We start from the raw sequence: 15583 nt of genomic DNA on the forward strand, positions 1-15583 counted from the left end.
TGGCATCCTGGCTTGGATTAGAAACGTGGTGGCCACCAGGAACAGGGAAATGACCACACCCTTGTACTCAGCACTCATGAAGCCACACCTTCAGTACTGTATTCAGGTCTGGGCCCCACATTACAAGAGAGACACTGAGGTTCTGGAACATGCTCAGAGAGAGGCAATGAGGCTGGTGAAGGGCCTGGAGAGCCTGGCCTACAAGGAGCATCTGAGGGAGCTGGTGGTGTTCAGTCTGAAGAAGAAGAGGCTGAGGGGAGACCTCATTTTTCTCTACAGCTACCTGCAGGGAGGTTGAAGTGAGGAGAGGACAGCCTCTTCTCCTTGGAGGCAAATGACAGGACTAGAGGAAATGATTCCAAGCTGAATCAGGGGAGGTTCAGGCTGGACATTAGGAAATATTTCTTCACAGAAAGGGTTAGTAAACATTGGGATGGTCTGCCCAGGGCATTGGTAGAGTCATTGGCCCTGGGGGCATTTAAGCAGACTGTGGATATGATATTGACAGGTTTAGTGTTGATCATTCAGTGCCGGGTCAAGGGTTGGACCAGATGATCTTTGAGGTCTATTCCAACAGATGATTGTTAGGTACGTTGTATTCTTGAGAACAGTTTTCAGCTGCTGGCCTCATAAACCAACAGCCTTTCCCAGCTGTTTAACTGAGTCATTACTCCTGCTAAGTGCTGCTGCTGTTGTATCATTTATGAGTGAGATGTTCACTCTGTTCTCATGTTTACAGTGGGTTTGCTCATATGTTAACTTTTTGAAGAGGATTTGATCTGTGATTTGAATTACTTGATGTCTTCCTAAGTAACTGGGTAATTTTTGTGATTTGGGCTCTGGAGAGCAAACAGTTTTCTCAAAACATGATGTTTTCCAAGCATTAGTCTACAGAATAAATTGACATTTTCAGCAGCAAGAAAGACAAGTGAAGCTGGTGAGAAAGTATGCTTGAGGGTAAGTGGATAGAGAGGAAGAAAAAGTAGCAAAACAGTGCTCCTGAAGTATTGCTCTTAGTTTCTTTGAGATTGTTGGCAAGTCTAAAGTGCAAACACTTTGTGAATGCTGTTAAGTGAAGGCTTGCTTGGCACTTGGAATTTTGTAAAGGGAAAATGTAAGAGACATGTACTTTGTGTCACCCTTCACTCTGTTTTCCCTACAACAAAACACTTGCAAGGGAAGTGCCTGTGAGTTTTGCTGAGGGTTATTTTTTTCTCTTCCATAAATCTTTCTGGCTACTTTTATTTCAGAACTGTTGTGGTGGTTGATATTTTTTGCAATTGAACAAGTCAAAAAATAACTTTGCCTCTCCACTGAGCTGTAGTCATTTCTTCCAGGTCAGAAAAGATCCTTGAAGAGCTTTTTTGTCTTTGCCAAGGACAACTGGAAATCAACACAACTGTGTTGTATGCAATATGCAGACAGGAACAAACTCAGACTACCCTCATCATCAACTTTAAAGGGAAGAAGGATCTTGTTTACTGACAGCATGGCTGGCAGGGTAGAGTCAGTGAATTATCACTTCTTTCAGGCCTTATCTTTCTGCCTGCGCTCTGTCACACTTCTGCTAAACTGAACAAAAGTCATGCCACTGTAACACCCTTTTTAAATGTGAAAATAGACACCAAATAGACACTGTGCAGGCTTCAGCAAGAGCTGTGCTGCCTTCCCCTAGATGTGAGCCCAATGTGTAACAGTAATCATCTTACACTTTCAAGTACTTGCGAAATACGTTCTCTTTCCCAACACCCACCCCCTTCATTATCCATCTTCATAGATATTAGATTCTAAAATGTCTGTGCTAAAGTAAAATACACAAGCTTTTCAACAGAGTATTTATTTTTTCTGCTGTTATACTCATCTTTCTCAATAGATACTGAATTGAACTGTGTTCAGTTCTGGGCTCCTCAGTTTAAGAAGAACAGGGAAAAGCAAAGGGCTGTGAAGATGACTAGAACTCTTATGTGGAAGGCCTGAGGGATTTGGGGCTTTTTAGCCTGGAGAAGAGAAGACTGGGAAAGGATCTTATCAATGCTTAAAAACACTTAAGTGGTGGGTGTCAGGAAGATGAGGCCAGTCTTTTTTCAGAGGTGCCCAGTTACAGAGTAAGAGGCACAAATACAAACAGAAAGTTCCATCTAAATGTGAAGAGGAGCCTCTTGATTTTAAAAGTGATAAAACACTTGAACAGGCCCCCCAGAGAGGTGGTCTCTGGAGTCATTCAAAAGCTGTCTGCATGCCATCCTGTGCATGTGAACCTGCTCTGGTATGGAGGTTGGACTAAATGATCTTCAGAGGTCCCTTCCAACCCCTATCATTTTGTGATTCAGTGATATGTTGAGTCAACATATGTAAGGATCAGGTATTCATTAACTATTTTGACACAATTACTGTAATTTGTCAGAATGTTGTTATGATAAGTTCATAAATGCTCTTCCTGAGCAGCCTGCCAGAGGAGCACTTCTTATGGTAGGAAAGTGATGTTAAAATAAACATAGAAAATTGTCTCATGTCATCTCAGGAGCCAGTTAATGTACTGCCATTAACAACACTGCCAAAAACTGGACTGCTTTAAACCCCAATGCCTCACTTCAATTAGCAAAATAATTTGATGGGTTATACAAGTTTAAGTTAATTCAGGTGCCATTTAGACTGGAGATGGAAAAAAATAAAAGCTTTTATTTTTAATTAGGAATTCATGAGATGACACTCAAAGTAAGCACCATGGAAACATGTGATCCAAAACCAGTTAGAATTGATGAGTGCCTCACTAAAACCTTAGAGAGGAGGTCAGTTTTTGCCTATGTCTTAAGAAAAGCCTTTTGTCAGAAAGCATCAAGATGGTCTGAGAGATGATTTTTGTACTGCTTATCAGACACACTGAAAATAGGGAGCAACGGTGTTGAGGAGCTGATGCCCATCTTTGCTCCTCACAGATCTCCAGATCATAAGAGCAGCAGTGTGTTTCAGTCCTATGCTGTAAAGCAGCAAGCATAACAAGGACTGGCAGGAGGATACAGCAGAAACGATGCTGAAAGAGAAATGTACATTAAAAGAGAGGAAAAAAAAGTAATTGAAACAGGCAGTAGGCACAACATGAAATCCTGACATATCTAGGTATCTGCTGGTGGGAAGGAAAGACATTGAAAAGTTATTCTCTGGGAGCAGGGGCTGTGGAGAAGCTATTGTCAGTCAGTTCACATAAATTATTTCCTTTTCTGTGGCTGTTTGAGCTGATCCTCTAGCTCAGACATAGGGGAGAAATGAACATTCCAGGGATAGGCCACATAAATGGCAACAATAGATAAATTAATATAATTTCATTGGAGCATCAAGAGTTTAATGTCTAGAAGCACAGCTTGTTCTCCCCCTTTTCCTGATGGCTTCTGCTGCTTCAGCTTCGCCTATCTTCCCCAGCTGCTGTTTTGGCTACTGCTGCTTCTGCTGCTTCGCCGCTGCTTGACCCCTCCCCCATTTCCTTTAAGGTTATTGTATTGTTTTTTTCCCTTCCTTCCTTCTCTAGTTATTATCTCTCTTTACATTGTTATACTTATACTATAAGAAAATACAATTTCATTTTTCCCTGACTTTCAAAAAAGAAGGGGGGGGGTTTATGTTGTGAATTTTCTTCCCAGGGGAGGGATCAGCCTAAACCCGGGACATTTTCACAAGGAGCTAAATTATAAATATTTCTAGGTTTATAAAGCTGTTGAAAGAAACAAAACAAAACTGGTGCAGTTATGGGCTCTTCACAATGAGCACTCAAATTATTCGAAATAAGGAAAACAAAAATGATGCAAAGAAAATATCTGAGCAGATAGTAAGGACTTCAGGGCTAGGCTGGAGAGGACTTGGAGCAACCTGATCTAGAGGAAGATGTCCCAGACCATGACGGGGGGGTTAGAACTGGATGAGCTTTAAAATCCTTTCCAACCCTGTCCAAGGTTGGGAACTATGCAGGTTAAAAAAATCCTCTAGGGACTAGAAGATTGTTATTTGATCTGATAATTCTACTATTTCTTCGTAAAATTATGTAAAGGCCAGTTTGTGCTCTTTTGCTCCTCCTCCTTCTGCTCTGTGTTTTGTCATCTCTTTTTGTCATCTCTTGGATGGCAGAGGTGTTGAGGGGGGGAGGATTGGAGCACTGGGGATTATAGAACCATAGAATCAGCCAGGGTTGGAGGAGACCACAAGGATCATCTAGTTCCAAACCCTACGCCATGTGCAGTGACATCCTATCCTAGATCAGGCTGGCCAGAGCCCCATGCAGCCCAGCCTTAAACACTACAGATTTAGTTTTGGGCTGGGGGGAAATTCAAGGGGGTTTGCCATGGATTCTGTATCTGCTTTGTAATTTCTTTTTTTTACATCTCTCTCTCCAAATTTAATTCTGTTTTTTTTTTTCTCCAATTATTGTGAGAGCTTCATTCTGTCGACTCTGTTAAAACAAAACCATGACAAACCCAAACCGTTCTATGACTCGTTCTATGACTTTAAGTTTATTTGCTCTGCAAACAGAGAACATCCATGTGAGATACCTGATCATGGCTTATAAATGCTTTCAAGTTAGTAATGAAAAAGGAAATTATTATCTCTGTCAACAGATTGGCCTTGTAGGTTGCAATGACAAAAAAGTCTAGTGTTAAAGATTTATTATTAGCTCAAGATAATGTTTCTGTCTGAAAATGTAGCTATTATTATTGACAATGTTCTCCTATTCTGAAATTACATTTATTGCAGTCCTGTAGCCCAGGAAATAAAGTATTGCTACCACTGGTAACAGCCCACAGGCACTTGCAAAGCCACAGGACTGGGGTATATTTGCTTTGCTATGTTTTGTTTGACCTGCCTGGAGCTTTGTTTTCACTTGCTCTGTAATGGCTATTTTTTCTAATGACCAGGTGGCTATGGACAATATATATTTTGCTTTTCTTTGTATAGTGTAACCACAGGTTCTCTGCAAGGTGGAAGTCAGAGGCAGTTATTTTGTAAAGAATGAGATATTTACTGCTTTAGGGTAATGTAGAAATTTATGATTGTGTGGTGTGGTGCAGAGGAATGCAGGCACAGCAGAAGAATATTTGAGATGGAATATGTAGTGTGCAGATGTGATGATGAGGGGAATGGATCATTTCTCTCTGACACAAAAAGACTAAGAGACCTGAGGTGTTTAGCCTAGACTGAGCAGACTCAGAGGTAATCTTTTATCAATGCTGATCAATAGCTGAAGGGTGGAGGCCATCAGAATTAGACAGGGCTCTTTTTAGTGGTGCCCAGTGACAAGATAAGGGATAATGAACACACGCTGGAACACAGGAAGTTACACCTAAATATAAGGAAAAAACTTCTTTCCTTTGAGGGTGTTAAAACACTAGACTAGGCTTCTCAGAGAAGTTGTAGGGACTTTTTCCCTAGAGACTTTAAAAATTTAACTGGATACTCTTCTATGCAACCTTTCCTGTGTGACTTTGTTTTAGTAGTGGGGTTGGATTAGATTAGCAGATTGCATCAGGTTGGAAGGGACCACAGAAATTATCTTGCCAACCCCTCTGCAGTCAACAGAGGTACTTTCAACTACATCAAGCTGACCAGGGCCACATTAAGTATGATCTCGAATATCTCCATTGATGGAGTATTAATCACATTCCTGGGCAACCTGTTGCAGTATTTGGCCACTCTCATTGTAAATAACTTCTTCTTTATGTCCAATCTAAATCTACCCTGATCCAGTTTAAAACTATTTCCCATTGTCCTATCACTCATGTCCAGTTTCTCATTCACCAGTACCTCCAAGTCCTTTTCTTCAGGGCTGCTCTCAGTTTTGTCATCCCCTAGCCTATAATGATATCAAGGACTGCATTGACTTAGGTGCAGGACCTTGCACTTTGTCTTATTGAACCTTATCTTCATGGGATTCTCTTCAGCCCGCCTCTCCAGCCTATCCAGGTCCCTCTGATGACATCCCATCTTTCAGTCTTATCCACCATGCCACTGAGCTTGGTATCCTCTAAAAACTTTCTGATGATGCACTCAATCTGACTGTCTGTATCATTGATGAAGATATTGAAGAGCACTGGTCTCAGTGCAGACCCCAGAGGCACGACATTTGTCATCCATATCCATAGAATCAGATAATCAACCAGGTTGGAAGAGACTGTTGTGGAGGGTCTGTAGGCCTCAAAATAGGCTTATGTATGCCTTGCCCTGCCTGGACATGTTTTTCTGCCTGAACCAGAGGTAAACAAATAAACAAGCAAAAAGGGGCACAATAGGCCTGGTGCCATAAAGTCTGGCCTGCCCAGGACCCCTGATTATGTAAGGAGGTTGTGTAAGCCCCCACATGCCCACCTCATGCCTGCCTAGTCTAAGGCCAGTGTGATTCACATATTTGGAAGGTCCAGGCTTGTGGCTTTTGCCTATTATGGTAAGGTTTGGGTGACTGCCAAACTGAATGGTCATTCTAGTAGCCAAGGGGCCATTAATCTCAGCACACATTTGATAAATAGAGGCACACAGGTAGACAACGTGCTCAGGCCTGCCTGCTTGGGCTCCCCCGCATTGCCTGTGTTCATTATTATGCTTAAGCCTGCCTATACGGAGCTCAGTCTCCTGTGCAGCTGTGTACTCTATTTCACACCCACTGCCTTATCATTGCCTGGTTAGCACCACTGCTGCTGACTCCACTTGTCTGCACGTGATTGGCCTCTGTAGCCAGTGTGAGACTGTGCTGACACTGCATGGCACCGTACTCCTCCTGCACTGGAGGTCCTGTACAGAGCATCCAGGAGAAGCCAGGAGACAAGGGCAGAGATTGCATCCTTCACCAGGAGAACAAGGTCAGAGACTGTCCTTTCCCCAGAAGCCAGAAAGATTCTCCTTTCCCCTGAAGCTGGAAGGATTCCAGCCTCAAAGTCCATGGGCAAAGAGTCTCCTGAAGTTTGGATGCTGATATAGGCTGTGACATAGCCCCGGAGGGTGATTGATAATTAATAAGAATTTGTGAGTAAATGCTTTTATGAGTCTGTAATTCTCTATAGCCTTCTGCCATAGAGCAGAAAGAGCTTCAGCCCACCCTTGCTGGGCAAGCAGCATATTGACCCCAAGCAGCATTAAGCCGCAGGGAAAATCCTATCTCTTTTTATTGCTTGAATATATGCTAGTTATTAATAAGTTACTGTTTGAGATATTCCTATAATGTCTTTCATAACCGTGTAAGAACAAATATTAAAATACAGTGGTTGGGGGTGGTGAGAGTTCAGAATATTGAAGTTAACAAATATATATTTTTATAGAATATTATCTCACACCAATTAATTTCTCCCCTCCGCCAAATTGGCGTAGGTGGCAGAATCCCCTCTCCACAACAGAGACCTCAAAGATCACCCAGTCCAACCTATCACTAGCCAATCAACTAGTCCATGACACTAAGTGCCTCATCCAGTCCTGTCTTGAACACCTCCAGGGATGGCAAATCCACCACCTCTCTGGGAAGTCCATTCCAATGGCAAATCACTCTCTCTCTGTCAAGAACTTCCTCCTAATATCAAGCCTATACTTCCCCTGGCACAACTTGAGACTGTGTCCCCTTCTTCTGTTGCTGATTGCCTGGGAGAAGAGACTGACCCTTATGGGGCTATAGCCTCCCTTCAGATACTTGTAGACATCAGCGAGGTCACCCCTGAGCTTCCTCTTCTCCAGGCTAAACAACCCCAGGCTAAACTGACCCCTGTCAGCCTCTTTGCATGGGGCTTGTGTTCCAGGCCTCTCACCAGCTTTTTCACCCTCTCTGGACATGTTCCAGTATCTTCACATCTCTCCATCCTGTAAGGCGTAAATCCTATCAGGCAAGTTTAACCCTGGCTCTCCTTCTCCTGTTGTGCTGGGGTCCAGGAGAGTCAGATGAGCAAACAGTAAGGGTTTCACCCCAGCAAAGCCTTGAATGCTGGGAGGCTTAGCACCATGTGTCAGGTGTCTTGTACTGCCTTCACCGTGCCTGCAGGGTCAAAGGAGGCAAGAAGCTTTGAATTCATTGGCCAGAAAAATGGTGCTAGTGCCTATTGGCCAGTTTGATTTTCAAAATCAAGTATATAAAGGGGGATGATTTAGAAACCACATCTTTCTGCACCATGCCTTTCTGCATTCAGCCTTTTCTGTCAGCCTTTGTCTTCACTGAGCCTTCCTGCCTCTCCTTGTTTGCGGCTCGTTAAAGGCGGCCACTGTGTGCAGCTCACACCCACCATCTTAGCAGCATCTCTTCCTTCTGCCTGGAATATTTGTATTTTACCCTGGAACCATTCTCATGAGTTTGAAAGTGTTATTGATACAGGAAATTTAGTCAGGGACTAAAAGCGTTGTGAGTGCCATGGTCTAGTTGACTGGCTAGGGCTGGGTGATAGGTTGGACTCGATGATCTTGGAGGTCTCTTCCAACCTGGTTGATTCTATGATTCTATGATTCATATGCTGGAGTGAATGGCAAGACTCCATAAGCATAGTTAGAATTCCTCCTGTTCTCACATTCCTATTTTCCAAGTTCTGATTATTTAAACTGTTTAATTCTGCACAATAGCTTCCTGTTGACCAAAAATCCAAAGAAACTCAGGGAATTTTCCTGACCTTTTAATATTAATAATAAAAAATAATATTAATACAGAAATTAATAGTCATAATTCATAGTGATTATTTATTTCTGATATACTCTCTCGAATTGAGGGCCCTAGAACTGGACACAGTACTCAAGGTGTGGCCTGACCAGTGTTGAGTACAGGAGAAAAAGAACCTCTCTTGTCCTGCTGGCTACACTGCTCCTGATGCAGGCCAGTATGCCACTGGCTCTCTTAGCCACCTGGGCATACTGCTGGCTCATGTTCAGCCTACTATCTACAAGCACCCCCAGGTCCCTTTCTTCCTGGCTGCTTTACAGACACTCTGTCCACAGCCTGTAGAGCTGCTTGGGGTTGTTGTGGCTGAAGTGCGGAACCCTGCACTTAGCCGTGTTAAATCTCATCCCATGGGCCTCTGCCCACCCATCCAGCCTGTGAAGTGACATCAAGACACTGACCACTACCCTTTGCATGCCATCATCCAACCAATTCCTTATTCACTGAACAGTCCACTCATATCTCTTCATCTTAGAGAGAAGGATGTTGTGGGGGAGCATATCAAAGACATTTCAATATCCTAATAGTTGACATGTGTTGGTCTTCCTTTATCCACTAAAGTAGTTGCACCATCATAGAAAGCCACTAGTTTGGTAAGGCAAAACCTGCCCTTTGTGAAGCTGTACTATCTTGAGTCACCTCCCTGTCCTCTATGTGCTTCCCCCGCTGATTTCTGCCATTCAGTGATAGCAGTGGACAGCAGCTATCATTGGAGATCCAGTGGCTATGATCAGCTCATCCATAGTCAATTAAAGAAATGCAGCACAGAAGATGAATTAAACCAGTTCTGGTAACTTTGATAAAAATCATATGTAATTAATTTGGGTGCAACATGGGCTAACAGAATGATGAAGAAAGAGTAAAAGCATATTTGAGAACATGCAAAACAGCTTCCTCAAGATGAATCAAAAAATCAGAAAGGTGAGGAGGGAAAACAAAGCTTATCATGTTGAAACAGTATTGCTATTTTTTTGGAACTGAGATTTCTTCTGGTAATAACATTCTTGTTTTCCTTTCTTCTCCTGTAATAATTTCATCCAGGCTAATCATGATATTTTAGATTTAATACTACAATAGTGAAGATTTCAATTATAAAAGTAAGAAATTCTTGGCTTTATGCCTGTGTTGTATTCCTTTTATGACCATAACAAGCATTATGAGAGCCGATAGCAGGGTAAAATAGACATTTATTTGTCTTATTTCTTAATTATCTTGGTCAGGACATCCAATATATTGTGTAAGAAAAAAAGGAATTTTTTCAATTATTCCCAAATAATGAGTCATATCATTTCAATTGAATCTCAGAAATTAGGGGGAAACAGCAACAAGTGAGCCAAGGATATATTCAATATTTCATCTGGACTTGGAAATCAGTTAGGTAAGATTCTACAGGCAGTGTTGCAAGGAATCAGTCTGAGCAGTGTTATAAAATGCACTGGGAAACTAATTCAGAAGCAGAGACTCTCCACTGGGGTACATCAGCTTTCACTGGAGCTATGCTAGGGTACACCAGCTGGAAGCTTGGTCTTGTAGGATGAAGGTGAGCTGAGAGCTCCATTATGCCTACATATTGTGTCCAATCTCTGAGCCCTGAAATCAGCTCACAGTTACAACATGTTTCTCTTTCCATGTTTCTGTACAAAACCCACAGCTGTTTACAAATCCTAGGAGATGGCAGAAGTTTGGGCAGTCAAGCAGTGGGTAGTCTGGGTGTAATTGTGAGTTACTTGTAGATTTGCTGATTCAATCAATGCACTCTTTTTGCTCTGCTACCTGCTTCTATAATTCAATTTCCTCAGCCCTAACCTTCTTGTACCCAGTACAGATAAGCCATTTGTTTTAGTGAGAGAAATCAAGGGCTTTTACATCTTTAGCCGATTGTACAAGAGCAGACTCCATGGTGTGCACATATGAGCAAAACAATCCACTACTTCAAGTCTTTTGAGATGAAGACACTGTCTATTTCTCTGTGTAAAACCTGATGTTCACTGCTGGAAGGAGAGGTCCTAGCACGAGCTCCTACTCCTGAGATCAGCAGCAACTAGAAGACCAGAATCTGAATAGGATTTATACCCTGTCCACACTATTGCTTTTAACAACAGGTTTCCACTGTTTGCCTATCAATAGATATTACCATATTGGTGGGATATGCACGTCTGGGATGTTTGGCCTCCAAAAGCCCTGCCAGATTAAATGTATATGAGCATTCTCCATCTGCCTCACAGACAAAAGAAAATTGGTATGCTCAGGATGCACTGGACATACTGAGTAATCAATCTAAGCAGAGTAGCCAGTGTTTTTCAAGGTGAATAAAAGCTGTCCAGGTTGTCGCATCTTGTGGGCTGGCCTCTGCTCTACTAACCACCTTCCATATCCAGCCACTTCAGTGGTCTAATGCCTAATCTGTTGATCCCAGTGGCATTTAAGAAAGGAACCGATGAGTGCTGTCATAAGAGAAATACTCTAAGTTACATGCAGAAATAGAGTATTATCTGTCTGATAGTCTATCAGAATCTTTGATTGTTTTGGGTGTTCTTATAAAACAAGCTGGAGATCTGGGGATCTCAATTTTACAGTCTAGCACAAAATCTCACTTCTCACTTGCATCTCGGATTAGATATTTAAACTCTTGTGGATGGTGCTGGTGTTGTTAATTTAGTATAATCTGTCAGATAGGACTGCAAAAAGACATCAGTAAAATGGTCAGCACTGGAGACTGTGTTTGCACTCCCACTTTTCCATAATAAAATTAGAGATCTTTTCTGGTTTTGTAGTTGACAGCATTGATTACTGTATTAGCACCAAATTACGCTGCTCACTAAAAGCATCCTAACTCTCAGACTGCCTATGCTGGAACTACCTGTAATATTTTTAATTAATTTTCACAAGCTTCCTTTATCTGAAAGTCAATAACAAAGATGCAATTTAGCACTTGATCATTAATGTGCTATCTTCTACATGACTGTGAAAACCAGATTAGAGGAGGCTTTAGTCTTAATTTAGTTTCAGCACATCCCAGGGAGCAGTCTAAGACTCTCAGGAAAATTCCTGTCCTGTAATAGCCAGGTGGGCCATGGTGGCTCATCACATCAATTCTATTTTGCAGAACAAAGCTGCTTTTGTGGTCCTTCTCATGAAGACGCTGGCTCCAGTGTGCTGTTCTCAGTAAGAGACAGGACTACAGGAAAAGTTGCTGCCACTCTGGAAGTAGATTCACAGAAGATTATTTATGTTTGCAGATCCTCCCCTTTATTGATTCTTTGGACAAAAGTCAGTCATCCACTGGTGCCATATGACTTTTTTTGGTCTCAGAATGACTAACGTACATCATCCTATTGCACAATGCTCATTGTCACATGCAGCCAGCTTCATCTGTGTCTGTCTGAATCTCTTCTGATAGCTCTGCTCTATTTCAGCTCCTTCTGATAAATAGTTCACACACTAGGAAATGAGTGGGTAGAAAAAAAACATCAGATGAAAGTTAGACCTGAGCAAGGAACTCTGGTGAATTGAGAAGGACTTTACTTCACACAGCACTGCTTATGTTTCTCTCCTGGGAAGAAAAATGATTAATCTCGAACAGATGATTGTTAGACTCCTGCTAGCTTTGAGAGGCAAGGGAAAAACCATGTGATGTCTTTCCAGACACTTTTATCTACATATGAGGTTAATTTTCCTATTTCAGTGAAAAATGGAAGATGATAAAGTTATAAAACAAATGAGCTCTGATCACTGTATGAGGATTGCAACGGCTTCAGAATGTGGATTTTGATTTTTGAGAGAAGCAGAAAGAATTTAGGATAGTATTTAGGATGAGTTTGAAGACACAGAGATCAGAAATTAAATTCATTTAGGTAATACACATTGAATGAGACCCAGAGCTAAAAGGAGGATATTTGTGTCCAAATTCAAATGGTGTCCAGAGGTTTCCTATTTCAGCAATTACAAATCCTGCTAGCTGCCTACAAGAATGCAATGCTTTCAATTTGAGTAGCAATTCCCTACAGCCAAAGTTAGGCTTCCACATGTGCCACTTTCTGACTTGAGGAGCTAAGTACCTACTACCCAAGGTAACCTATATGGGAGTCAGAAGGCCACCAAAACCTGGCTGAGTCAATCAATGACCAAGCCTGGTAAAGACACTCAAACCACGTGTAAATCTTTCTTGCTGCCATATTAGCTGTATGGCTTTTACATTCCTGAATTGGCAATGACTAAACTTCAAAAGGAAGCTAAGATATGCACTTGCCTTCTGGAGCTTGGTGGTTAAGGCTACTTCTTGTGAGGAAGCTTTCACTATCGCTATGAAGATATGCAAGGGAACATTTAGTCCACAGCTCCCAACTCCAAATATTCTAAGCAATAGCAGTTGTATGAGAATACACTAGCAGCACTCTGCTCATGACCTGGAAATACACTCTAAAGAGAGGTACCCAAGAGTACTGAGTGTCATGGAAGGCCGGAAATAACCCTAATAAATGTCTTAATTTGTCCAGGCATGAACCCCCACTCTTCCTTCCTCTGGATTGGGGAGCAATGCAGGAAAAGGACAAAAGACCTAGAGACACTGAATCTGCTCCTGTTCACATCTTGTTGTAAACAAAGTACCTACACTTCCTGATGAATAGTCTCATGTTTTTCCAGCTATGGGTAAAGCAAGCCCTGGCTTCATGTAATATGGTTAGTTTTGGCAAATAGCCATTCTGATTGGTGAATCTCTGTGGCTAAATGGAGCCATCAGAGTCAGACAATTGATAAATATGGCCAGAAGTTGTAAACAACTTCACCTTGGCTTTTTTTTGCCTTTCTTTTGGCATTCTTTTTCTTGCTTTGCCTTGGGGACCAGGAAGCTTTGTTGCTTCAAACCAGCCTTACTGCTTAACAACAAACTTTGATGCTTCAAGCTTATCTACCTGAAAATTTTGCCATGCCTCCGTTTACCAGGGAGAGGCATTAAGTGCAGTAAGTCATTGCCAAAAGCTGCCCTAGACAACCAGCCTTAGCATGAATTGAAAGTGATAAGCTACTCCTAGCTGGAGAGCCTGCTTGTTGAGAGACCTTGTGTATAGGGTTAACACTCCAGGGGGGGCGTAACCCTGAACCTGACCCTAGGGGTCTTGGCCCCTCCCCAGGGGTGGGCCACACTCCAGGTGATGGTTAGCCCACTCCCCCCACTTCCTGTCCTATAAAACAGAGGAGCTTCCTGCTCCTAGTGCTCTTTTTCTTTGCTCCCTCTCGACACACACACACTCACACTGCATACCAGCACACCACGTGGCAGCCATGAGGCAGAGACACCATCACACTACTCGGGTTGTATCCATCCCTTTTTTGTATTTTGCTGTTTTCCCTTCCTTATCCTTTGTAAACTTCCCTACCTCCAATACCTTTTCTAAGTTATTGTTAAACTTTTCCTTTTTAACTTCCAAATCGAGTGAGATTGATTTATTTGGGTGTGCTTACCTCTCTCTTTCTCCCTATCTTTGGGGAAAAGGAGGGGGAAGAGGGGAGGGCACTCTATAAATTCTATAAATTGTCATTGGGTCTATTAAATTTGTTAGAGTCTCTGGGAACTTGCATTTGAACCCAAGACACCTTGTTGCACCCTGCATGGTGAAAGAGAGCAGGTTACTGACAAGCTGCAAGATACTGTGGTTGCCTACGCACCAGTGAACCTCTGTGAGGAGTCCAGAGCCCTGGAGAGGACTCCATTCACCCAAGAGGGGACCAAGAAAAGATCAGAGACTGTGCAAGCCCCAGCACCCTGCCAGAGTCCTGGGGAAACTCCAAAAGCTCCCAATGGGTACACCACACCTTGAGTACTGTGTTCAGTTCTGGGCCCCCCAGTTTAGGAAGGACACTGAGATGCTTGAGCATGTCCAGAGAAGGGCAATGAGGCTCGTGAGAGGCCTTGAGCACAAGCCCTACGAGGAGAGGCTGAGGGAGCTGGGATTGTTTAGCCTGGAGAAGAGGAAGCTCAGGGGTGACCTTATTGCTGTCTACAACTACCTGAGGGGTGGTTGTGGCCAGGAGGAGGTTGCTCTCTTCTCTCAGGTGGCCAGCACCAGAACGAGAGGACACAGCCTCAGGCTGCGCCAGGGGAAATTTAGGCTTGAGGTGAGGAGAAAGTTCTTCACTGAGAGAGTCATTGGACACTGGAATGGGCTGCCCGGAGAGGTGGTGGAGTCACTGTCTCTGGGGCTGTTCAAGGCAGGATTGGACGTGGCACTTGGTGCCATGGTGTAGCCTTGAGCTCTGTGGTAAAGGGTTGGACTTGATGATCTGTGAGGTCTCTTCCAACCCTGATAATACTGTGATACTGTGATACCACCAACAGAAACCCTCCAAGTGTTTTGGGTGCTGTGTGGGACTATAATGCAACCTCATGAATCTGAAGATCCTAGTTTGTAAGTAAATATTCTAAAAAGCCGCTTTGTGATTAAAGAAATTTGTTTTGGTTCTGCTCACTCCGTAATTGCTTTCTGCCTTAGCAGAAAGGAGCCTCTTGAGTTCCCCTAGCTGGCAAGCAGCATATTGCACCCCAAGAATCTCCAAAAGCTTGCTGCTTGTATTTTGCTAGTTTTGTTAAATTTCTTGAAAATCTTTGGCACTGCAAATATGACATATTCTGTAATCTATTTGCACAACTGAGCATAAAGAATCTGTAAATAGGTTAGGAAAATAATTGTGAGTATTAATAAATATATATTATACTATATTAATACTTCATAATTAATAATTAATAATCCATTCAGAACACTGAGGCATCCATTGTCCAAGCTGATGTTTTAATTTGTGTTATGGGCAGGCAATGACCATGATGTCAGCAGCTGTCATGACTTCACATTCCCCATGCTTTGTATGGCTGCCACCAGGCAATTCTCACCTAACTATTTTGGCATGGATGTGTGTTGCTTATTCAGT

The sequence above is a fragment of the Pogoniulus pusillus genome, chromosome Z (assembly GCF_015220805.1).
Source record: "Pogoniulus pusillus isolate bPogPus1 chromosome Z, bPogPus1.pri, whole genome shotgun sequence".
Classification (NCBI taxonomy): Eukaryota; Metazoa; Chordata; class Aves; order Piciformes; family Lybiidae; genus Pogoniulus; species Pogoniulus pusillus.